Below are 26,527 nucleotides of genomic sequence, written 5' to 3' on the forward strand. Positions count from 1 at the left end.
TTGCAATGTAGTGCATGTGCACTACACAATTTTGGCCATGCATGCAAGGAAGAAAAGATTATGAAATCTCTTAAATTGATTACATTCCCAGGAAGACAATATGACCCAAATGGCATTGCTAAAGACTTCACTACTATGGTGAAAGTAAAACCATTCACCAATGAAGAAGATGCCTTCGATGACCTCTTCCTACACAAAGAGACGTTTTCAGAAGTGACGCATATTGCATCATTACATTTTTCCCCATACGATCTTGAAGCCTTCCGTGAATATAGGGAAATGAGATTATTATAGGTCCCATTGGACCTACTACAAATTGAACCAATAAGGGATCCAAATCACAATGTAAGATTAGATGAAAGCTGCAAAAAAATTCCAAAGAAAATTCCTAAGCAAAGTCCAAGGAAAAGTCTACTTGTGAGTAAGAGCACTCATAAATATACTCTCAAAATGGGGGAAATAAAAATAGAGAGTTCGAAAGGGACATAGCTGGAACCACAGAAAAAGTAACCAAACAAACCTCGATAAAGAAATAGGTTGAACTTCCTTCTACTTTCACTCAGTCGGTGAAACACCCAGTTGTTGATTTAGAAAAATAATGGCAGAATTTTAATAAGAATCTCCATACAGAGGAACAAACATTTGAGATACAGACTCCACAGCACAAATCAACTCAAGAAATTACAATGGAGAAAATTGTAGGCACTGAGGATGTAGAGCTCATTCCTGCCACCCTCACTTCTGAAATTACTTTGAGAATTGAGGAAATTCTTCCATTAGATGTGTTTTATAGCCCTACCCGTAAAGCTGTCATTGAAAGGCAGAGGAAGAAAAGAAATTTAGATGATCCAATTATTACCACTCCCGACAACGAATCAATGGACACTGTCTAGAAAGATTCACCCATTGACCCATCTGAGAACCTTATGACACTGTAGCAATTTACAGGAGCCTATGCTATGAAAACCATTGATAAAGCAACAAAGTTCCAAATGTTGCTAATAGAAAATGAATAAAAGGTCCTACTTTTGGAACAACAATTAGAGGAAGAAATACCTGACCAACAAGGAGAGTTACAAATAGCCGAACTACAACAGGAGTTTGAACAGATGCAAATACAACATCAAGTCAGCCTAGTAGAAAAGGATGTGCGGATTTAAGCTATGGTAGAGAAGTATAACGAAAGTTCACAAATTGATCAATTCATAAAAGAATCACTTAGCCTTAATGCCCAACTAATGCAACGAAAGGAAGATCTGTGCTAGAAAATCTCGCAAATAATTCCTTATTGCGAGATTAGTGATAAGCTAACAAGCCAAGACGTCAACATGAGACTTGAGTATGACAATGTCCATAAAAGAATTTATGACTTTATCACGTGGCAGGAATCAGAAGATCAGAGAAAGGCTGATTTTCCAAAAGTGGAGGAATCACATAAAGTAATTCTATTTGCAAACTTGGATTCTCAGCTCAAGCAAGAAAAAAGAGCAATAGTGGTCACGACAGTAGTAGAAAACAACATCCTTGAAGCCATTAATGAAAATCAACATGGTGCCAACCTGGTTTCGGAATCTATACGAGGATTTCTTCCAAACGCCAATCAACTAGAGCAGCAATGGAGACAAGCAACAAAGGAAAGGGAGGAGGTGATCATACAAACGAGCAAGATGAATTGGGAAGCATACTAGCAATTCTTAGTCAAACCATACAACTGCTAGATGATCTTGCAATGCCTAACTACCACCACACAAATAATGGTGCCACCACTAACGGACATTATATTTACTGGACAGTTGAAATCTATTATTGACGAACTAACACAACTCAAACAAATGACAGATATCTAAATCTTAAGTTTCAAATGCAAAAGGAGTTAGTCACTTATTTTATTTTTATTTTAGTTTTATTTAGCATAATCTGAAGAAGGTCATTTAAACCTCCTCAACTATTTTTGTAATAATCTATTTTAGGACCTATAGTTTTAGTATTTAAACAACTCTCTTGAATTTAGAGAGAGGTCCAGAAATTTTATCAAAAACATTTTTCAAAACATGCACTTTTTTAACTTTGAGGAGGTTTTGGTGGAACGAATGGAATATGATCTATTTTCTTTTGAATATCTGGCATCTTCTGTTGAAATTTCACTTTTGCACTCTTAGATGATGTTGAATTCATTTGAATTAGGTCAATATTGATGAAACATATGAGAAAAACTTATCATATATGGTACTTTTACCTTGTGATTCTATTTTATTTATGTATCAGGCAATCACTATTCTTTAATTATTTTATGTATGAAATTTTTAATTTTGATTAGCATTATTGCACCTTTGTATGGTATTGACTTTAATTTTTGCTGAATATATGAACAATTCTATATGCGATATATCTTTCACAATCATTTTGGCTAAGTATTTATCCAAAATGATTATTATTAAACGATTTAACCTCTTATTGCAGTTGAATGATCTTTATTACCAATTTATAAAGGACATTATTGTAGATCACATACTTTACTTTATTCTCGGGCATAGTTATAGTTTAATATTGTTTAAACTAGGATATATGCATGTGTTCAAATAGTTTAGATTAGATTACACTTAACTTAAGCATCCCCGCATTACATCATATATCACCCCATCAATGCTATCAAAACCTATTTTTTAGAAACTCGTCCTAATAACCCTAGTGGGAGCCAGTACACCAAACGGAAAAGGAGTTGCCAACCAAGGTTCGGGCCGAGTAGTTTTCCCCCATGTTGCAGCAAAAATTTTCGAGGCTTCAACAACTTAGTATACCTTGGTTACATAGTTGGAGGAGGTCAACTAAAAAAATATCCAACTAAAATTGATGTAATATTTAAGTGGCCAAGACCTCAAAATGTGATAGAATTTAGAAGTTTCTTGAGTGCAGTTCAGTATTCGAGGAATTATATTTCTCATTTTTCTTTTATTGCATCACCACTTCATGATTTAACAAGTTCTAAAATATCCTTTGAATGGGGAGGAAAACAACAAAAAACATTTGATGCATTGAAGAAGAAAATTGTTTCATCTCCAATCTTGGATTTACCAGATCTTCAATAGCCATTTGAAATAGAAGCTGATGCTAGTGGGTATTTGATGGGTGTAGTATTATTACAAAAATGAAAGCCTATTTTTTTCATTCAGAAACTTTTTCTAAAGCAGTTCCTAACTATTCAACTTATGATAAGGAATTACATGCATTAGTGGAAAGTGTTCAAAAATGGAAACATTATTTAATGGGAAAAGAAATAGTGATTCATAGAGATCATCAACCACTTTAGTACCTTCGATCGCAAACTAAGATGCAACAGTCTCAAAATTATAGATGGATGTGGTTTCTGTAGAAATTCCATATAGTAATCAAATATAAGAAAGGTACCACCAATAAAGTAGTTGATGTTTTATCAAGACATTCTTTGAATGCTTTAGTTATTTTGCAAAACGATTCTTTAGCACATGAATGTTATATAGAACAATATGCTACATATACTAATCTTAAGGATGTTTATGAATCACTAACTCATGGTGCTCAGGTGGTAGAAGTGAATTATCATGTTCATGACAGGTTATTGTACCATCTTGGCAACTCGTGCATACCCTTCGGAGAAAGAGTGCATGTAATCGGGGAAGCACATTCTTCTTGTGTTTCAGGGAATTTTGGCGTAGGTAAGACAGTGGCACAATTACAAAGGTTTTCCTATTAGCCTCAGATGAAACAAAAATTTTCTAAGTATAACAATGGTTTTGTCATGTGTTCAACATGAAAACCAAACAATAGAAAGTTATGTTTGTATATGCCACTTAAAGTTCCTTTTCAGCCATGGGAAAATATATCTATGGATTTTGTAGGAGGGCTTTGAATATTTGGAAAAGGGCATGATTATTTGTATGCTATGGTTGATTGGTTTAGAAAAATGTGTATTCTTGTTCCATGTAAAAACCAAGTTACTGCTGAACAAACTACACATATGTTCTTTCAAAATGTGTGTGTTCATTTTTGGTTGCCTACTTCTATAATTTCATATTGGGACTCTCACTTTCTTGGAGAGTTTTGGTCCACTTTGTGGGGACTCGTGGACACTAAGTTGAAAAAGGGAACAACTTTTCATCCAAAAACTGATGGGAAGAAAGAGGTTGTGAACATAACAGTGGGTCATCTTCTCATAGGTAATTGTGGAAAACATCCCAAGTTTTCGGATAAATACTTACATTATGTACAACATGCTTACAATTGGGCCTTGCACTCTTCTGCTAGTAGATCTCCTTTTGAAAAATGTTTTGGGTACCTGCCAAAATCATGAATGGCATTTATGTTTGGTGAAGAAGCTAAGGAGGATGGACATGGAGGTGTCTACAAACCAATTAAGCTAATTCAAAGAATGTAAAAGATTCATGAAGCAGTGCATGATCAATTGGATAAAAGTTAGGCCAAGTACAAAATGCGTCATGACAAGCATAGGAAGGATCATCACTTCTAGGTTTGTGATCAAGTATGGCGATACATCAACAAAGAAAGGATGAAAGGTGAAGGGAAAAAGTGGAAATCCATAAGGTATGGTCCTCTTAAAAGTGTTTAAAAGATTGGGCACAATGCATTCTGGTTGAATTTTCCTCCATACATGGACATATATTCAATTGTAAATGGTGATATCTTAAAGTCGTATGAACCTCCAATGATCATGGATCAAGAGGAAAATGCTCAAATTCCAACAATAGATGATTTTTCACGGAATGTATGACTGAGTTATAAGAACATACCATCTTGGACAAGAAGGTTCACACTTCCAGGCGAGGAGATGTAGACTATGTTTAAGTTGGACTCAATGGCATGAATCCAGGCAAAGCAAGGTGGATGGAGATCAGAAGGCTGAGTGAAAGATACCATCACCTCATATGTTCTTAAAGCCAAACATTTGGTGGTCCAAAAGCTTCTAGTGGAGAGGAATGATCCAAGAGGATCCTCAAAATTCTCAACATTTAACTGTCTCAAATGATCAAGAAACTAGTGCCAAGTGAAAGATTTCGCCATGTTGATTCGGGTGGTATGTTCGATTTGCAAAATGGAATTTGTATGAGTAAGTTAAGGTTATTTGAAGTTTTGTGAAAACAAGAAAAAATAATACATGGTCAGCAGTGTGGGACCCACAGATGCTGAGGTGGAAAGAAATATGTGGCTATGCAATGGCCATGTGGCAGTTCTAAAATAGTACAAGTGGTAGTGCCATAATAGGACAAGTGACAATGTCAAAGTAGGACAAGTGGCAATGTCAGAGTAGGTTATGTGGAAACACCAGAGCAGGGCATGTGACAACGCACGAGCCAAATCTAGTGCTGACACGTGGCGGCAGAGTGGCACATCCATAGTTCGAACAACCACTAAGAAGTTCATTAGTCAAACATGTGACCTTCGGGTTGTTGGCCTAGAATATTACTAACAACCCACGAGTTTCCTTTGTTATAGAATGGTGGAGAACTATATTTAAATTTTTGTTATAATGCAATGGTGGGAAAGGGTTGGCGGAGCCCGCCATATCGAGAAGGCGCACAAAACCCTGATTATTTTAACATGCATCCATTAAAACCTCCAAACTTGGCATGAAAACCATATGTTATTTACTAGAATCTAATATTAAGCCATAAATTATAACTATATGCCATGGGGATATTTCATATATATGTCTGCTGGTTTAATGTTAACCCATATTTTAAATTTATATCATGGCACAGGTTTTATATTCAATGCAAAACCATGCAATATATATTGTATGTTATAAATGATATGTCAGTGTGCTGAACTCTAACATTAAACCATTCAATATAATTGTATTGCTATGCAATGCCAAGCAAATCCGGGGAAGCCTGCAGGTTTGACCCCAGGACCTCCTGTGGGTATTATAAAAGACAACCATTGTGCCATTAGCCAAGGGAGATATAAGGAGTTCATTTGTAAGTGTTTTAATGTTTCCTGTAAATTCATTTTGAGGCATATCTCACCCAATATTGGGCCCTTCCATAATCTTAAAGTTGTGTTGGAAAGTTGAGGCAGAGACCTTTCAGTGACAGTAGATGTTGAATCTTGTGAGAAGATTCTAGAATGGTGAATGTTTATGTAAAGAGAATTTATGAGTATTTTCAATACATAGGACACCCATTGCATGCGGAACCGAAGGTGTAGTCTAGGAGGGTTGAACTTCGACACCATTTTGTTGTGTTTTCTTCTCATTTCTGTTGTTCACGGTTGATTTCATATTTCAAGTTTTTAGGTTTAAGGCACACAAAAATTGATTTTCCTTATTAATTCACTTAAAAATTAACCTTAGTTGATATTTAAACAAATTGAGCAAATAGTCAATTCTGTTGTTTTTGGATGACATGTGTGAGCTTCATGCCCTATAATCTCATACTTGTGAGCACCAATCTCCTCGATCCAAACTCAAACCTTTGTGAACCAATCAATGAAGAAGAGAAGAAGAAAATGATTAGTTATTTACAAATAAGATGAGGTCACTTGTATTTATAGGCATTCAACGGTGTCCATTTTCCTATTAGGCTTGACCTATCCATATGTGTAGATCTGGGATTTTCTTCAAAAGGACACTTTCGCTTGTCCAAATTGAATGCTTCGATAGTCAAAATTGGTCCTCCCAAAAAGAGGAATCTAGTCCCATTGTTAGAACTTGTCACCGAGCTTCCAAATTAACACTCCCTCTCAGCTAGGGGGAAAATCCAACCACAATATGTAATAATCATATGTATCTTGTCATCATATCATGTCACATTTCTACTCAACTCTATCTGCTGAAACATCCTTTAATCTAAAGAACAAGAATCATGAGGGAGATTTAACTACCAACTTATCAGGACAATGAGGAAGGTAATATGGGACACTCTCACCCCATGTCAGCTCATGTAGTATCCCCTCGTTGATTTTCCATCTAAATAAAATAATAACAAGGTCATGGGACACATATTACAAGTTGAATGTTGGGGAAAACATAGTGATGGGTATCACTTATGAATAATTAGTGGCTCTGGAAATTGGTAAAGGCATTGGCAAAGAAAAGTGGAAATAATTTTCATTTATTTATGAAAATAAAGGACAATGGGAGAAAGGGAAGGTGAAGAGACACATATTTTCATAAGAAGGGAATTGAAGCAAAAATGAAGGAAAATGAAGAAAATGGCGGCCTCAATGATAAAAAGGATTCTAACGGTTAGTTCACAACCTTTTTTCAGTTCAGTTTTCGAGCTCTCATTTTCATTCTTTCATTCTCTCATAATCTTGCACACATAGAGTATTCTTGGACCATTCTTGGAGCACTTTGGGATACATTGAATTTGGAGAAAGAAGGCAAAGTAATATAGGAAAGCGCAAGACAAAAATTGGATCAACAACTACACCTAGATTGCTTGCCATGAAACATGTGGCATGTGTGATTTCCTTACTGATTTATGGGTGTGCCGTATATGCATGTGATTTTCTAGTTATGTTTTGTCATTAGCAAGGATATTTCCTGTAGTGTCTGTTAAGAAATTTATGGTAGAGAGATAAATTATTACTAAGATTTACCGAGATTTACAAAGAGGAATAATATAATAACCAAAAACAATACACATAAATATTATACACATAATATTTATCCAGGAAAACCCCAAATCTAGGGAAAAACCCAACCCAATGAGATCTCACTAGAATTGGCCAAAACCCTGGCAAATCTAGGCAAGTGAGCCTTCACCACTCAGCTCTAGGCCTACGTTAGAGTGAAGTATTCCCATCCTTTTATAGCCTACATTTCATGCAATACCACGGACCATAATACCATGGTTACACTATATCATGTGCCCAAAACTACTACTATTTAAGTAGGTCTACCTTAACTCATACCTTGAGTGACATTTACCCTACATTTCCCACCGTATAGTTGACTTGGGGTTCCTTGACTAAATCCAGCCAAATCCAACTAAGTGAGACAATACTGCTCACTCTAGCCCTTACCCCCTTCAAAGTTTTTACTAGGGATTTCTTAACCCGACATCCCCCTATTACCTACTTCTAACCCATACTTTACCAGTAGTTACCCAGGGGTACGCATGCCTTACTAGGTCTTAGAACATTATGCCCATTTACATGCAAATTAAAAATTTCACTCCATTATAATAAAAAATATTACCCTTGTTGTTGTCTTTGTACATATGAAATCAATGTCCATATAAAAATAACCCATCTACTGAATTACATGGCTCACTACCTGCTGTAACTGCCAGTTATCTAGGCATTCTTTTTAGGTACATGGTTCATCAATTAATTAATTGACATGCACATATCCTCCTCATCCACTGAATCTCTCATGACCCAATAGTGTGAAACTTTTCTTCACAATCTATGGCTTTTGATCCAGATCTAAAAAGAAAAAATTAATTATCTCTCTATCAACCAGGCCAATACAAACCCTTGGAAACAAACCTTCTGAAACCAACTTAGCTCTGATACCAATTGTTAAGAAATTTACGGTAGAGAGATAAATTATTACTGAGATTTACCGAGATTTACACAGAGGAAAAGTAAAATAACCAACAACATTACACATAAATATTATACACATAATATTTATCTAGGAAAAGCCCAACCCAATGAGATCTCATTAGCATTGGCCAAGTGAGCCTTCACCACTCACCTCTAAGCCTACATTAAAATGAAGGATTCCCAGCCTTTTATAGGCTCCATTTCATGCAATACCACGGACCCTAATACATGGGTACACTATACCATGCGTGAAAAACCACTACTATTTAACCAGGTCAATGTTAACTCAAACCTCAAGTCAATTTTACCTAATAGTGACAATGTTTTTATCCTTGCCTTGTCATTTCCTAGATATGCATGGTGTTGTGGACTTTTCCACTTGTTGTTTTCGTGGTTTGTGCTCATGTTCATTATGGTTATGGGTTGGAGTAAATGCGAATAGCTTGTGTTGAGATACTACTCTTCGAGCCTAAGTTTGGACAAATTCTTTGGAGCCCTTTGTGGGTTGAGTTGCTAGTCATTGAAGCAACCAACTATTCTTTCAGATCAGAATGAAGGGAGTACTTGTATTTTTGTTGTTGGATCTCAAGACAAGCTAATGGTTTAGGATTTTCAAGATCCCTTTGGCATTCTCTTGCAAGCATTCAAGAAGATGAACGTTGCCTAGTTCATTAGCTAAGCCTTAGTTTCAGTTGTTATTTTGAGTTGCCTACATATACATCGTTCTGCCTACTTGAGGAAAGTGAGAGAATAATTTCAATGAGTAGCCATCTAGTGGATTGGTTACATTGGAAGGTTCACTTCACATGATTGTACATATTCTCTCAGTAGGAAGGTGGTTGTCATCAGTGTTTGACGCCCTCAAATCTCAGTGGTCTGCTACCATTAATAAGTTTTGTAAGTACTTGTTTCAACTCAGTAAGTCTTGAGTTATTTTTCAGCCAATTTCAAGTCAGTTTTGAGTTAGTTTGTGTCTTTGAGTCATCATTATTCAGTCATATATTTTAGATTGAGTTTTTCTAACTCCATGTACAATGGATAAGGCTACTTGGTCTATGATGTTCTTGGCACCTCCAAGGAGCTACCATCCCCAATGGAGCAATGTTAGAGTCAATCTTTGCAGACTTCCACCAATGATCAAACATGCTCTTACAAAGTGGTCTTAGGGTGTCAAAGTCAAATTTTGTCATTTCAGTAAGTCTTCAGGTAAAATTTGGTGACTAGGTATTAGGTCTACAATTGTTTTCACTCCTTTCAAAGTTTTCCAAATATTGGTCCATGTCACCATTCGGCTGAGTATACCATCATTCAAAGATTTTTCATCATTATTTCAGGATCCAAAGGTTCATTTTACACCTTGTTTGTGCTTCAATTGTGCTTAAGTAAGGCTCATTTCCCTCTCCTAGTGTTTTGTAGGTAATTTTCCTTGGATGATCAAATCATCAACAAAAATTGTATCCTGATGCTCATACACCTTACCCTACCCTTAAAATACCTTCTTAAACACTTTCCATCACTAATATCCCTTAAATTCATCATTTTCCCACAAACCCTAACCTATTTCTACAGTTTGACACTTTTCTAGGTTAGGCCTGTGTTTTTCCCTTTCTGACCACTTCCCCTCACTCAATATTTGAAATTCCACTTTCCCCTACTTCCTAACATCCCTCCCTACTTCCAAAAAAAATTCCCAAGAAATTAGAAGCCCCTCATCCCCTTCATTTCCCTTCATTTCTACAAATCCCCTATTCCACACATAGGGATAGGTTTTATTAAAATTATGTTTCTGAGCAAGAAAAGATGAATTTGACAAATGTGAGAGAGGTTTTTGTCTCCCATAGCCTCAAAAAGAGAAACCTCCTTCAGTTTCTAAACAGCTCTCATGGTTTTCGAGAAATGTCCAAAACATCATTTGCCTCATGAGAGTTGTTGCACTTTTGGAGTGACTTTGGGAAAATCACGATTTCTCCTAGCTGAAATGTCCAAAAGAATTTCTTGATGAGTCATATCATAACTAGATAGTGAGCAATTTCCAGTGGTCTATCATGAGCTCAATTTTGAGTTGAGGAATACCTTCAAAATTTGATTGCAACATCACTTTCCATTTTGGCAGCCTCATTCTGCACATTTTGACCAGCCTTGGGAGATTGAGCTTTTGACAAGGAAAATGAGCTCCAAATTGCAAAATTAAAGATTTTCAAGAAGGTAGACTCAAAAATATTTCCAACACGCTATCACACATGCAATTTTGGCATCGGTAAGGCACCCACAAGTTGATTTGAAGTTGGCACTACATGTTTCCTTAAGGCGTTGCACGTTTGTCCAGGAGAGCTAAAATCGCCTCCTCAGCTCTACTAAAGTGCTTTCAACCTCAAGAAAAGTAAGTAGCAGCTAAGGGTTGTTCCTTTTCCTCCTCAATCAATTGATATGTGTTTGAAAGGTTTTATTGTAGAGTTGGTTTAATTTCACATCTAAACCCTAGATTCCCCCAACACTATCCTTGTATTCATAATCCCTTTCATATACTCCCCTATACCTTCCTTCCCTCTCCCTAATTCTTTACATCCAAAATTCTCTAAACCTTCATCCCAAAACCCTAAAAGCTAGGTGCTACAACTACCTAGGCTCCCAAACCCCAACCCTCATATCCATCATACTAATACTCCATGTCCCTCCTCCATTACATAAATTCAAACAACCTAATACCTCCCTAGGGTTTGACATTAAAACACCCTGGCAGAAGAAGAAAGCAGACCATACAGTGAGGTAGACCTAGAACTAGAGGTTTTAAAAAATCCTTGGAACTTAAAGGGCAAAGGCAATGAGAGATAGTTGATGAAGCTATGCTTGACGATCATATGATCAAAGAAAACAAGAAAGGATCGCTTCAGGTCATCAATGATCACATGGAAAAGTTATTGAAGAAATGTAAAAAGGAAAAACTTGACACACTTGCAGAGGCTTCAATCTATTCCTAGATACACCAAACATCAACTCCTTGACCAATTTTAAAGACTCTTGACACATTTTAGAAAATATTATCTTTTCCTGTGTTTTTTGAGGAAATTTTATATCAGCAGCTAGGTCAAACGCACAGTGCCCTAGGCACCACACACTTTTTGGAGGCACTTTTTGGAGGAATGGTCACGACCATTAGATTTAGAAGGCCTAAGACAGTCAGGAAAACCATGTTTCTAGCCTTGGAAAGCAAAACTGATTGGTGGAAAAGGAAGAAAACTAGCTAAAAATCACATTTCTACCTCATTTTTGGACTAGGTGTTGTGTGTTTGACAAGTCTCAGTAGAATCCCTTTTTGGAGGGTCAAATGAAGTTCATTTTAAGAAATGAAGATAGATCTGGAAACTAGACAGGATAAGCTTTCCAAAGAGCTATCTTGGGCTCCATTTGGACATCAGGAAGGCAGACAAAGGTGGGTTTGAACAAGGCACTGCACACTTCCTTCAGGTGTTGCACGTTTGACACTAGTGCTGCGCACTTGACAGGCAACCAAAATTTTCACCGTTTCTCTCATAAAATACTTTTCACCTGTGGGATTTTGATGTTTTCACTGATGTAATTCATAATTATGATGTAATTAAATTGTAGTTTTTGTTACCTAGGGTAGATACGTTAAATGAATGGCCTAAGTGGCATGTAATCAATCAATTTGTTTCATATTAGGGATGAGTCAGTTTGACCACCCTAGTCTTTAGATATCAGTTCAGTCTTTTGTGCAACTGCTCCTCCTCTCATGGATTAGACCCCTAAGGCCAATATTACCTATTTTGAGGCCTATATCATGTATTTTCTCAGTCATTTTATGAGTTGGACTCAGTGTGGATGCTCAGAGCTTGATTGTACACCTTTGTAAGCAGTTTGGCAGGAGGTTAATAAGAATTGCAGCTATTTTTGTGGGATCCATTTGGTATGGAGTTATAGTACAATTTATTCTTCTATGATTATATATGTACATGTTTTATGTATGGCATCATTCATTTCATTTCTTCAAGTTGAATGTTTTAAAGTTTGATAGGTAGAATCCATTGTATGAGTGCTTTGCCTTCGGAAATAATTCAACATTTCATGTTTTCTGCAGTCCAAGAAGGACCCATGATTGTCACATGCCCTTCTTAGATTCTCACTAGTCTTAAACATCTCACTTCATCAAGCCCTAGAGTGTTAAAGCCTCTACTACATTGCCCCATAGAACACCCTACATTTGTGACCTAATTTCCCAGACCTAAACTGCCTAGCTCCTCCTGATCCAGCGAAACACCAAAAAAATCCAATCAAAACGTTCATGCTACTATACCTAACCTAAATTCCTTTACCTAATCTAGTCATCTTGACTGAGATCCTTATGGAGAGAGCCATCTCTCGGCCCAGTAGGGCTAGCTACTTGTCTAAGCTTGGTTTGTGGTTACCCTGGCATTGCCTTCCTTCAGCCTGATGTCAATCTAGGTGATAACAGATTATATATTGTTTCGGTAGAGCGAACGTGTATGAAGTGCCACCTGTCAATGTTTAAACCTTCGGACCTAAAAACGATACACAAAAAACTACAGTTTGTCCTCATTCTGTAACTTCTTACGAAATTGTAACCTGATGCTCAGAGAGAAAGTTATGATGCTTTTCCCAAGGTCACATGTTTGGGGTGTAATTGAGGATGCTACAAAAACCTTAAGTTCCTTGGATCATATCGCCAAAAATATCACGAAAAAAGATTTGAAATTTGGAACCAAGGTTCATCAATATTTTGGCCAACATGAGTTTTCATTGCAGCTTCTAACACGTCATAGACACAAAGTTATAGAAAAAATTCCACGATGGCCTATTTGGAGCAGCGAAACCCTAGAATCCAAACCTCTCATACCAAATTTTATGCAACCAGCTCATAAAATGGAACAAAGTATATATAAATGACTTCAAACTTAGCCTCTTCGAGGGGGAAACCTACTTTACATTACACAAATGAACAATTATTGTATGATAAAAATTTCAAAGCCTCATTTCTATATATAGAAGTCTAAGGGGTCACAATATAATCAAAATCAATTTAACAATAATAATATAAGGGCACAATACAATAATGGGCTTCTATGGGGAACACGAATAACAATATGGGGACAATATGGGCACAAAAAAATAATAAGGGCTACAATGGTAATAGTAATGGTGGAATCATTAGTATTATAGTGACCTAATAGGATATGTGCATTACAAAGTAGTGTGTTGTCTCATGTATAGCCTCCCATCATTCTGCTACGATCTAGTGGAGAGATAGAACTTGTTGGTCAAGGCCTTGCTATGTTGATAATGCTAGTTATGGTGCTGATGCTTAAAGATGGCTTATGAATACAACCCTTCTTATGAGAATATTTTAATTTGAGAGTATCCATGTACCAAGTGTACAATTATGAATACGTACCTAGTTAAGACAAAGTGTTGGAGAAGGCAACTAACTTCTGTCTTCATAATTGTCATGTTGTATTCATGTAAAAGAAAAAGAAAAGAAGAAAATATTTTTTATTATTATTTATTAATCAATAATACATTTCATGCCTCTAAGGATTGTCAAAGTCAAAGTGCCATTTGCACTCCTTTTGCAAGAAAAGAAAATACTTTAATTTTTTGTTGTTAAATCCCCGAGAACAAGCCGACCCTCATATGATCATGTCATATAACTCAAATAACTTGACCCTTAGCAGAGGAAGATAACTTTATATTGTGAAATGTGCACCTCCATTCGAAAATACTTATTTTCTCTTATGTAGAAAGCCACTCGAGCCCAAAGAAGCTATATATGTGAGTTTCATAGAGGAAAAAAGAAGAGAAGAGTCTAAAGTTTTGAGGAAGCACCAATCTGCGTTATGTAATATTTGTTCTGAATAAGAGGATATTTGAAATTATGTTTTAGGTCAAGTATGATGTGCAAGTTAGAATACTTGTTACAGTTGGAAGCTTATGAAGGCTTAAATTTATTACAGTTGGAAGGCATATAAGGTAATGGATCAAAAGGAGGGTTGACATGGTTCTTGCCTTGATGTCTTGGATTTCTCACTTGAATTGATTCTATAAGAAGAGAAGAAATTTTCTTGGTTTTCCCCTCGGATGGGCTTTACCCTAGCTTGGAGCATATATGTTATGTCTGCTATTTTCTGTGATCTTCATGACGTATAATTTTGATAGATTTTTTGATGAGGAAACATAACAAACAATAACAAGAGTTTTAACATATTCACAAGAAATTATCAAGAAGGATAAACTGAATTTAATTTGTAAACCTTCCATTTCTCAAACAAAACTAGACTACATGACTAACGAGATCAATAATCCCACTAGGAGACAATTAAGCGGAAAATATTGTCAAAATTTGATACAGTTAAAATTATGTGCCACTTTTAGATTGTATGAAGACATCAAGAAGGAACCTTGATGATCTATTGTTAGAGAAGGAAAAGCCACTGGATCCCAAGTCCATTATAATTCTAAAGACAAGCGAAGGGATGGAAAATGCTAGAGGATTTTAACCACATCACAATTCAGAAAGAAATTCATCTTATGAGCAAATTAATTCATTAATGATTGTGCCTTTGAAATCTGAACATGGTTAAGGAGTGGAAAAAATGAGAAAAATATTGTCCACTCTCAATCTATCCTAAATGCATCTCAAAAAACCAATCATAGCTAAGTGTTTGGGAAATTGTTTTCTCTGGTTCAATTATAATCTATCTTAACCTAAGGTGGAACAAATTTTATCCAAAACGTTTACAACTAAGTTCAAATTCCTATACACAGGAAATAGGTCCAATTTTCAAACTGTGAGGCAGAGATGAAGATTCTTCGATTCAAGGGGGGAGAATTTGAGCACATTTCCTTCTTTGCCTTGGTCATTTTTCGAATGACAAGAATTGAATCGCCAAAAAATAATAGGATGGTAATTTTTTTCAACAACTATTTCCAAACCTTTTTTCTAAAGTGAGATACTCAGCTTGATTGTTAGTCTCTAGGTCAATTCCCCATGCATATTTTGATACAAATTTTCCATATCGATGACTAAATAAAACCCCTCATGCTTGTGAGTCCTCCATTATTATTATTATTAACTATAAAAATAATTAATACATAAGTCTCACATATATATGAAAAGATATAGAACAATATTCTTATACATGGAGATTTACCTCCACTTTATCTTGAATATTCTTAATCTGTAAATAGGATTTGTTACAATACCATCGACCAATACCATGGCTTATCAATATCACATTATAAAAAATATCATAACTTGTTTCATATGATACTTGTTCATGTGATATTTTTTTAATTAATCCATTTAATTACAAGTGAAAATTGAGCACAATTACTTTGGAGATAAATATAAACCTTTGGTTTGTGTATATTACTAAGATTATTCTAGAATATATTGTGGTGGTTAAATCACTACCATGAACCTAATAATTATTTGTAATAAAATTAAAATTCTGGAAGCATTATTAAAAAATAGACACTTTAGTAATTAGTTGAAGGCCATTTCACATGAGGTAAAGGATTTATAAATGCATTTTCTTGTGATAAAATTAATATTGATATAAGTACCCGCAACAGAATGAAAATTTTATTGAAATATAAATTTATGAATTTATTTATCCATCGACACTCTTTGAAAATACTACTTTGATTCATATATTTCCTCCAAATACTCACATGACTATGGTGACCACATAAATCAAATAGTTGATAAAGTTAGATAGCTATTGATTTATTATAAGCATCAAAATATTTACTTTATAATATATCTCATGATGTGGGAAATTTTCAAAATAGACTATGGAATGGATATATATCCATACAAGGTTTGGGGTGGACACTCCACCCATCATTAGGGCCAAAAAGCATAAAGATATCAAACTAGTGTTGGAGAGCCTTAAATAGAAAATAATTCAAAGTATTCATTAATGATTTAATATTAAGTTAATGAAGGTAATGCAACTAGGGCCAAACTCCACATGGGTAATCTTATTTATGACATCTGATATTTTTCTTGGATTCCTCTCTCCGAGAGGTGGAGGATTGATCTAAAGATCATTCGATTCCAACATGTACAAATGAATTTATGAATTTATTTTGATTATGGACAAATTGTCAAGATTGGACAACAAACTCATGTAGGCTAAAAATCCCAATAGTCACATCTATCCATCCTACAAATTTTCTATAAATAGATGATGTGTTAGCCTCATTTTGACACACTCATCTTCGCACTTCTCTTTCTCTCCTCATTGATTGGGTATGGATTTTTGGGCCTTTCGCTCTCCACAAGTCTAAAATTTCAGAAGAGCGAAATTTCAGAAGGTGGAAATTTTAGGAGAGCAAAATTCTAGGAGGCCAAAATTTCAGGAGATTGAATTTCTGGATAGTTTGACGAAGATTTGACCATCATGCATTGACCTACTTTGACTTTGTTTTTTTGATGGATATCTCTGTCTGGGAAGGCCTCATTTTTGTGCACAGAAATTGAGGCTACACGTTGATTGTTGACTAGCGTTGAATGCAGCTAGGGATGAATGCAGGTGGGTTGTTTGACCATATTTTGACTAGGCTATTCTAGGCTTTTTTGAGGGTTGATTCATATTGTTGTTTGGAGGCCGAAGTTTACTGATGTTTACCAATTTGTTGAGGGTAAAATCTTACCTATTGACCAACGTTGAATTTTCTGGTTAGGGATCTTTTGTTGTTGTCATAAATTATCATATTTGTAAATTGTACTATTTCTCTCTGTTGAAATACTGAAGACTATAAGAAGAATTGACCAAGGGTTTTCCCACATTGTGGTTTGTCCCTGGCTGGTGCCACATCTTATTTCCTCTTTTCTTGGCTTGTCTTATACTATTTATGCTTAAGTTCTATCTGGATTTTACTATCATGTTGATGTGATTGCTAATCTGAATATTTATAATGGGCTAGTAAACAAATTGAAGTAAAATTTCTATAAATCATAGAACATACCATTTTTGCCTAAAATTAACATGGTATCGAAGTTGAGGTGAAGACAAAACCTAAGCAAGAGTGAAAGAGAAATCACCAAACATAGTTGGGCAAGGACAAAAGGCTTAATGGGTTCCTCATCCTACTTCCCAGTTGAAGACAGGCTCCATGATAAACTTGACTATATGGATGGAAGATGTCTCTTGATTTGGCATAAGAAGAAAAAGCAGTGATGGATTATGTGCAGGGTAAAATCCCTGAGCCTCCTTCAAACGCACCGGTTGCTGTGAAGACCAAGTACAATAGGGTTGACGTCAAAGAAAAGAAGATTATTAGGGATTCCATTGACAAGTATCTAGTGGCCTACTTCTCCAAATTGAAGACCTCCAATGAGATCTATGACAGGTTGGTCGGTATGTTCAAGCTTGGTAATGTTTATCAAATTCTATTTCTCAAGAATAAGTTAAAGGATATTAAGAAGGGAAAGGACAAGGATATTCAATCCTATTACTTAAGGATTACTGATAACAAGAATGATCTACTCTCTATTGGAGAATTCATTCCTGATAGGGAACTTACTGTCACCACACTTGGAGGATTCCCATTTGAGTGGTATGTATTTAGAACCACCATCATCAACAATGATCGAATTCTAGGGTTTGAAGAATTGATGTCGACATACATTGAAGAAGAAACAAGAATGGTGGAGCAAGAAATGCATTTTAATAGAAGCATTTGCACTGCATTCTCCGCTCATGCAAAAAGGAGAAACACAGGGTCTAAAGGTTATTTCCATGGAAAGCCTGGATGTAAGGGAAGAAGAAAGGGTAGGTTCTTTGTTTGCAATATGTTTGGGCACTAAGCAATGGAGTGTCCACATAGAAGGAAAACATCACATGATGATGATCATAATCATTCCAAGGGAAAATTCAACAACAACGATCAAAGGAATGGTAGGTCCAATGGAAAAGGAAAAAGGAATGTAGGACATCAAGGAAATGGTCAACCCTCAAATAAATAAAGGAACTCCAGGTATGGAGAATTAAATGTTATTAACAATAAGAAAAAACAGTACTATATGATATCAACCCTCTCCATTTCCTCTCCTCTAGACACTTTGGTAAATTGATTGATTTATAGTGATGCCTCAAGGCAGTTCACCAGATACAAGGAAACCCACTCTAATATGATAATAAAGGATACAAACTTGGAGATGATGCCACTTATCCCGTGAAGGGAGTAGGGAATGTTACCCTTCAATTGAATCAAGGTAACACTATTCATTTGCATGAAGTTCTATATGTACCCGATTTGAGGAACTTCATGTCCATTTGAGCCATGGAAGACAAAGGATCCAAGGTAGCATTCATCAATGGAAAGGAATGTGTTTGGAAAAGAAATTTTAAAGATGCTTTTAATCTTGGGCTAGGGTTCACACTTTCTATCAAGTTGGAGGAATTCCATTGGGAACCATGTCTTGCGACACATATCTATAATCTGAATTACGACACTAGAGGTTTGCCCATCTTCATTATAAGTCCCTAGATGTGAGACAAATGGTCACAGGTATGCTCGAGTTCAAAGTAGACGATAAATGTGTATGTCTGAGATGTTCCAAAGGAAAACTTACGAGGGGACCATTCCCCTCAAGTAATAACAAGACCACATACATATTCTTATTGATCCACTCTCACATATCCGGTATGATGCCTGTAAGCTCTTTGGGAGGATACTTATATTATCTCACCTTTAAGATGATTATTCTCATAAGAGCTAGATCTACTTCTTGGAGAAGAAGGATGAAGTGTTCACCTAGTTCTGACACTTCAAAGCCTTGGTTGAAAACCAATACAAGACGAAAATCAAGATTATGAGGACTGATAATGGGACTGAGTACAAATACAAAAAATTCCAAGATTATTACAGAGAAGTTGGCATTAAGGAGACTACAATGCCATACACTCCTACGAAGAATGGTATGGCTGAAAGGAAGAATCACTCTATTGTATACGCAGTTCATGCCATGCTTCATGATCAAGGCGTTCTGAAGTTATTATGGGCTGAAGCTACAAATACCATCATGTATGTTCCAAACCGATGCCCTCATCAAGCATTGGACTCCAAGTCTCCTGAAGAAATGTTCACTTGTAAGAAATCTGATGTCTCTCATTTTAGAATTTTATGAAGTCGTGTATATTTTCATGTGCCGAAAGAGAAAAGAAGAAAATTGCATTCATTTGGGAATAAATGAATCTTTTTGGGCTATAGTGAAAATTATAAGGGATATAGAATTTATGTGGCTAGTCAAAAGGAAGTTGAGATAAATGAGGATGTCACCTTCGACCAAGATATGGCGCTCAGGAAGATCAAGAACCTTCCTATCTTAAGGAATGACAAAGAAGATGACATTGGAAATTAGGGTGAAAAAGAGGATGAAACAATGACTGATGTTGATGAACCTATTGATCCTATATATCCTCCTCCTCATAAGCCTTCCTCCTACAAGAGGAGACCCTCATGGCTTAGGGAGACTCTCAATGATGCCGAGAGACATATTGCATCAAGGGGGACTTTCCGTGAAAGCAAGAGGCCAAAGAGTTATCAAGGATACTTGACCGTCATGAGCATTATCGTTCAAAATGAGCCTTCATCATTCGAAGAAGATGTGAAGCATCAAGTATGGAAGGATGCTATGAATGAGAAATATGAGTCAATTATAAAGAATGATGTTTGGGATGTGGTCCCTAGACCCTAGGATGAATCGGTTTTCACCTCTAAGTGACTCTACAAAATCAAGCATGACGCTGATGGAAGTGAAGACCCTCTCATTCACAAATGTAAGAGGGAGTCGGCTTCTGAATTTGAGATGAAGGAACTAGGACCGATGCATTATTTCTTAGGGTTTGAGGTTTGGCAAAATCCAGGTGAAATTTTCCTCTCTCAAGGAAAATATGTTGTGAATATATTGGAATGGTTTGGGATGGTGGACTGCAAGCCTGTGACTACTCCGATGGAACTTAACTTTAAGAAGTTATGTTGTAGTGTTGCTAGACCTAAATTGGGAAATGCTTCTGAGTATTGTCAACTCATAGGAGCACTAATGTTCTTGGTGAACTCCCACTCTTACATATGTTTCACAGTTAACACATTAAGCCAATATATGATTGAGCATCATCACATACACAGGATTGGTGCCAAGAATCTTTTGAGATATCTTCGGGGCACAATTCGCTCATGGATTGAGATAAACTTTCAGAGATGTGAGGTTGCATTGTTATTCTAATGTTGATTGGGTTGGTTGTGTGGTGGAATGCAAGAGCACTTATGGATGTTGTTTTTATTTAGGTTCTACTTCGTTATCCTAGATGAGCAGGAAGTAGAAATGGTTGCCTTTAGCACCGTGGAGGCTAAATACATAGCTGCTAGTATAGCCTCCAGTGAAGCTTTTTGGTTGTGGAAGCTCTTCGGTGAGATGTTTGGACATATGCTAGATGCCATCGTGATCCTCTATGATAATGAAAGTGGGATCTGATTATAAGAGAATCCCATGTTTCATGATCGCTCCAAGCATATATATATATATATATATATATATATATATATATATATATATATATATATATATATATATATATATATATATATATATATATATATATAGATAGATAGATAGATATATATATATATATATATATATATATATATATATATATATATATATATATATATATCAGGTACCATTTAATCCAAGATATGGTACAACGAGGAGAAATAAGGCTTCATCAAATTGGGACTGATGAGCAGGTCACTGATATTCTGAAAAAGCCCCTAGGGAAGTTCAAGTTCTTGGCCTTCTAAGAACAACTTGGAGTCGTGGAGAGACCCTCTTATGAGGGTCCTCTATGAGATGGACATTGAGCTCTGGGAGCTTCGAGGGGCTTGGGGTACTTCTTGGAGCAATGAGCAACCATAGGGTGAGTAGTTCAACCTTCCACTAGAGGTTTGTTATGTACAGGCTGAGTGGTTCAGCCTTGCCCTGTGATACCCCATGGAAACATGTAGGTTGGATGACTGGTTCATCCTTCTCGTCCTAAGACATCCTACCTATGTAGTCTAGGACTCATGGGAAGTACCTCTCATCTTCCCAATGAGTAGGGAAATGAGGATAGGGACCATAGTACTACTGATGGATACATCATTTACTACCATTCTCCCTATGTTAGCATGACGAATATTGATCTGGGATTAATGGGAAATGACTTCGGGTCAATAAGAGTGGTATGAGACACACTCTTTTGACTGGAACTAACTTTGGTTTAGTAAGAGTGGTATGAGACACTCTCTTTTATCTAGGACTGACTTCGAGTCACTAGAGAATGGTATAATACATTCTCGTTCACTTGTTCTTCTTCATAGTTTAAAAAAGAAAAGCAGAGAAAAGTAGAGAAGAGCAGAGAAGTGCATTGATCACAGAGATAGTACACATTGGGAGATGGATTAGTGGATGGAGTTCTGCCTAGTTGGGAGGGAGTGTTAAAATTCGAAACTAGGGCCAAACTCCACATGGGTCATCTTATTTATGACAACTGATATTTTCTTGGATTCCTTTCTCCAAGAGGTGTAGGGTTGATCTAAAGATCATCCGATTCCCACATGTACAAATGATGTTATGATTTTTTTTTTATTATGGACAAATTGTCAAGGTCGGCCAGCAAACTTATGTAGGCTTAGAAGCCCAACGGTCACGTCTATTCATCATCAACGTTTGCTATAAATACATGATGTCTTAGCCTCATTTGGACACACTCATATTCAAACTTCTCTCTCTCTCCTCATTTATTGGGTATGGATTTTTCAGCCTCTCTCTCTCTCCACATGTCCAAAATTTCAAGAGGCCAAAATTATAGGAGAGTTAAATTTCAAGAGACCGAATTCTAGACAGTTTGACCAAGCATTGACTAGCACACATTGACCTCCTTTGACTGAGTTTTTGTGAGGTCTATATCTATTTGGACAAGCTGCATTTCTCGGCACAGAAATTGAGGCTAAATGTTGATTATTGACTAGCATTGATTATAGCTATGATTGACCACAGGTGGGCTATTTGACTAGTTTTGACTGGGCTATTTTGCTCTCCTTTGAGGGCTGATTGATCTTGTTTTTTGGAGGCCGGAACTTAATGAAGTTGAAAAACTTGTTGAGGGTCAAATCTGTTCTGTTGACCATCATTGAATTTTCTGGTTAGGGCTCTTTTGTTGTTGTCATATATTATCTGATTTGTAAATTGTACTATCTCTCTTTGCTGAACTATTGAAGACTATAAGAAGCATTGATCAAGGGTTTCCCCACATTGGGGTTTGTCTCTGGCTGGTGCCACATCTTATGTTCTCTTGTCTTGGTTTGTCTTCTACTATTTATGTTAATGTTTTATCTGCATTTTACTAATATGTTGATGTGATTGCTAATCTGATTATTAATACTGGGCTAATAATGAAATTGAAGTAAAATTGCTCTAAAGCATAGAACATACCATCGTTTCCTAAAATTAACATAATGTTTCAAGAATTAAAGTAATAAAGTAAATGTATGAGGTCAAACTACTTATCGAGAGAGTCAAATGGGAAGAGACAAAAAATTAACAATAAATTAAGGAGCTTAATGAGCAAAATGGGGGGTGAGAAATTAAACCAATATATATATGTCTGTGTGTGTGTGTGTGTGGAGGAAATCACATACTAAGGGTGCGAGGAATATATGGCTATAGGTAAGGGATGAACTCTAGATGGCTATAGGTACCCAAAGGTTACTCAAGTTAGGTTCCTTTCACCCACAAGGCATTGGTTAAGTCCTCGATGCTTGAGATCCATGTATTAATCATGCACGAAAATCTCAATATGAATATAACAAACTAGACTCTTTTTTTCACTTATAGCAATGGATGGTAGAAAATATCTATAGGAAATTCCTAGTGATTTGAGGAGAGTTACATAGTTGTTTAACAACTCAATGGGATTCTTATTGCAACTGAATATGGAAGAGATGTGTAGGTGTAATATAAGAAAGACTTTATGTCAACATATTTAAATATTTTATAAATATTTTATCTTAATTTAATTTTATAACATTTTTCAAGTTAAATCTAAAAGCAAAAAGAGATGGGGACCATATTTAAATTTAGTTAATAAGCATATGAAAACTTAATACTTATAATATGCTTACAATATAATGAGACTCTAAGTTATTGATATTCATACCCATTTTACCTAATCTTAATTTATAAGATAAAATTTAAATTTTTTATATTTAATAAATTGGAAAAATATAAAGTATAAAACCATGGGAAAAAACAAATAGGTTTAATAAATATAAAGTACAAAACCATCGGCTATAACTAAACCATGGATGATAACATTTTTCTCAAAAGCTAATTTAACACAATTAAATCCAATGACTAAAAAGGAATGGTTTAGTAAGTTATAGACTCAAGTGAAATTTATATATGATATGTAATTTAATAGAAATAATAATATTCATAATTTAAGAATATTTAACATAGGGTAGTTAAATTTGACCATCAAAATTTACATAGTAATAAATTTATTATACAAAATATATACACGGTACATTAAACTAATTAATGTATATATATATATATATATATATATATATATATATATATATATATATATATCTGTGTGTGTGTGTGTCTATGAATTTAACATTAATTATAGTAAATAAAATATATGAAAGTAATTCATGTGCTTTTTAGGGTGCATAATCCATTTATGTATTCAAAACTGTATTTTAAACTACAAGAAATTACAATATTTCTAGAAATTGTAGCCAATATGATATTTCCTACATTAGTGACTACATGGAATTAAATTTAAGATAATAATTAATTTATCTTAATTTACAAGTTTAAATTTCAACAACTAAAAATTAATAATTTAAAAAATAATAAATAAATATTTATTCATTTATTTCATAATTTTCAACATAAATTATGATTAATACATTATAATTTATATTATTCTATAAAATTAATATTTAGCAAACAAAATACTGATAATTAAGTATATTTCGGGCATGAAATAAAAACTAAATTTATATTATTTTTAAAACTAGCCTAGATCCATCTTAACGCAGGATCAAATCTCTTGAGATATAACCCACTTTTAAAGTGAAAAGAAATCTGATCCCTCTCACCCCTTGGTAGATATGGTTGGGTTGAGAGGCATAAGACCTATAGATTGTCTCTTTTATCCTTGTAGAATTAGATTCCAATTACATCTCATGAAAATTATATATCGTGCATATCTATAATTGCATGGAAAATTTCTCAACCAATCTCTTAAAGTTTTTTTACTTGAACTTGTCATTGTTAATAAATATGCAAAATGCATGTAAGTTTTTGTAATAAAAAATATTTATTATGTATCTTGTAGAGTGACTATGCTTGATTTTTTCCATGTAATTTTGGTTTCTAAAATTTATAATATTTGATGACATATTATTTTAATTTATTTTTTGTGTAAGCTTAGATCCATTTTTCTATTAATATTTCATGAAAAGAAGTTTGATTTCAACAAAATGGCAGGTGGCCTCAACCTGCCCGCAGGAAGCTAGGTCTGTTGGCTACCTGTTTGCATCAAATGTCATGAAAAATTTTAAAAGGGCTTTTCTTACCATGGCAACTTTATCATCTATATAATTCTTGCTAAAAAAGTAAATGATAGCCTTCATACATACAAAAATATATTGGCTGGTCTCTTTCATTCATCTGAAGAATCCACTAGGGCTATAGCTTTCGTGCTTGAACCCGGAACTTCACTTCTCATCATATTCTAGAGCCTCTGTTCGATCCTGTTTAGAGTGAGGTTGTTGTTGTACAACTTCATTTGGAGAGATAGTATCTCCCTCTGCAGGTCCTTCTTGCTTGGCTCTACTAGTTTATCCTCCTTTGGGTCTTCTGTTTCATTATAGGTTGTCATAGCACAGGCCAAGATGTTTTTCATGTCCTAGTACTACTGAATGGTTTAGCAAAATGGCATTTGGAAACCTCTAGTATTCCTTGGCTCTTTAACAATTGTTTCCCATTCCTTTGCCTCAACCCCTTGATTTTCAATGCTTGTGTTTAGTTCTCTTTCCAATTCGTAGATTACCACTTTCAAGTCAACCGGGGTTCCTACATAGTATGCATTGATAAGGTTCGGTATACTCTCCTTCCCTGTTTTCTTGCATCTTCTGCTCGGACCTTTTCTTGAAGTCAATTCCAGGCCTTTCATCTTTTTTCCTGTCTTTCCCTATCCTTTGTTTACTTTCCTTCCAGGTTGGTTGCCTTCCTTCGTCATTCAGTGCTTCTTTATGCTTTATTCTTTCCTTTCCAAGGAACATACCTGTACTGGGGTTGGAGCATGGTTCAAGTGCTGAGTCTTCTGAGTTCGTTGCACTCTAATTTTTAAGCTACCTATAATAGAAACCAGGAATAAAGCATTAAAAATCATCATCAAATTTACCATATTAGACTCATAGTATTTTGTGCTCTGTAGGTTTTTCGTGTAATTGACGTCATCCCTTTTATTCTTATTTGGATACCCGACTTGAGAATTGGCCTTGCTCATTTCAGGGTTCCCCACGAACTTCCCCCATTCTGGGTGAGACTTCTCATGCATGAGCATTTTCATCTGCTCCGTACCCTGAAGAGTGTGATAACCCCCATCTACACTCATGTTCCCCACTCTCCCCAAGAGTTCTGTAGGATAATAACAATACCATCATGCTGGGTGATTCCCATGAGAATTTGAATAACCCCTCTAATCAGCTCCCTCAAGACTTCCCTACACCTCCACCCTACTATAAATTTAACCCTACCACCCGATTTCCCAGGTTTCTTTCTTCCCTTGTTTTCACCACCCCTGAAGGCAAGACAATGCCTCTCATTCTCCCACTAGGCAAGCATTCTTGTTCCGGTCTAAGGGAGAGTTTC

Source organism: Pinus tabuliformis, chromosome 5_1, assembly GCF_031772625.1.
Source record: "Pinus tabuliformis cultivar Carrire ecotype Pingquan chromosome 5_1, CPIR1, whole genome shotgun sequence".
Lineage (NCBI taxonomy): Eukaryota > Viridiplantae > Streptophyta > Pinopsida > Pinales > Pinaceae > Pinus > Pinus tabuliformis.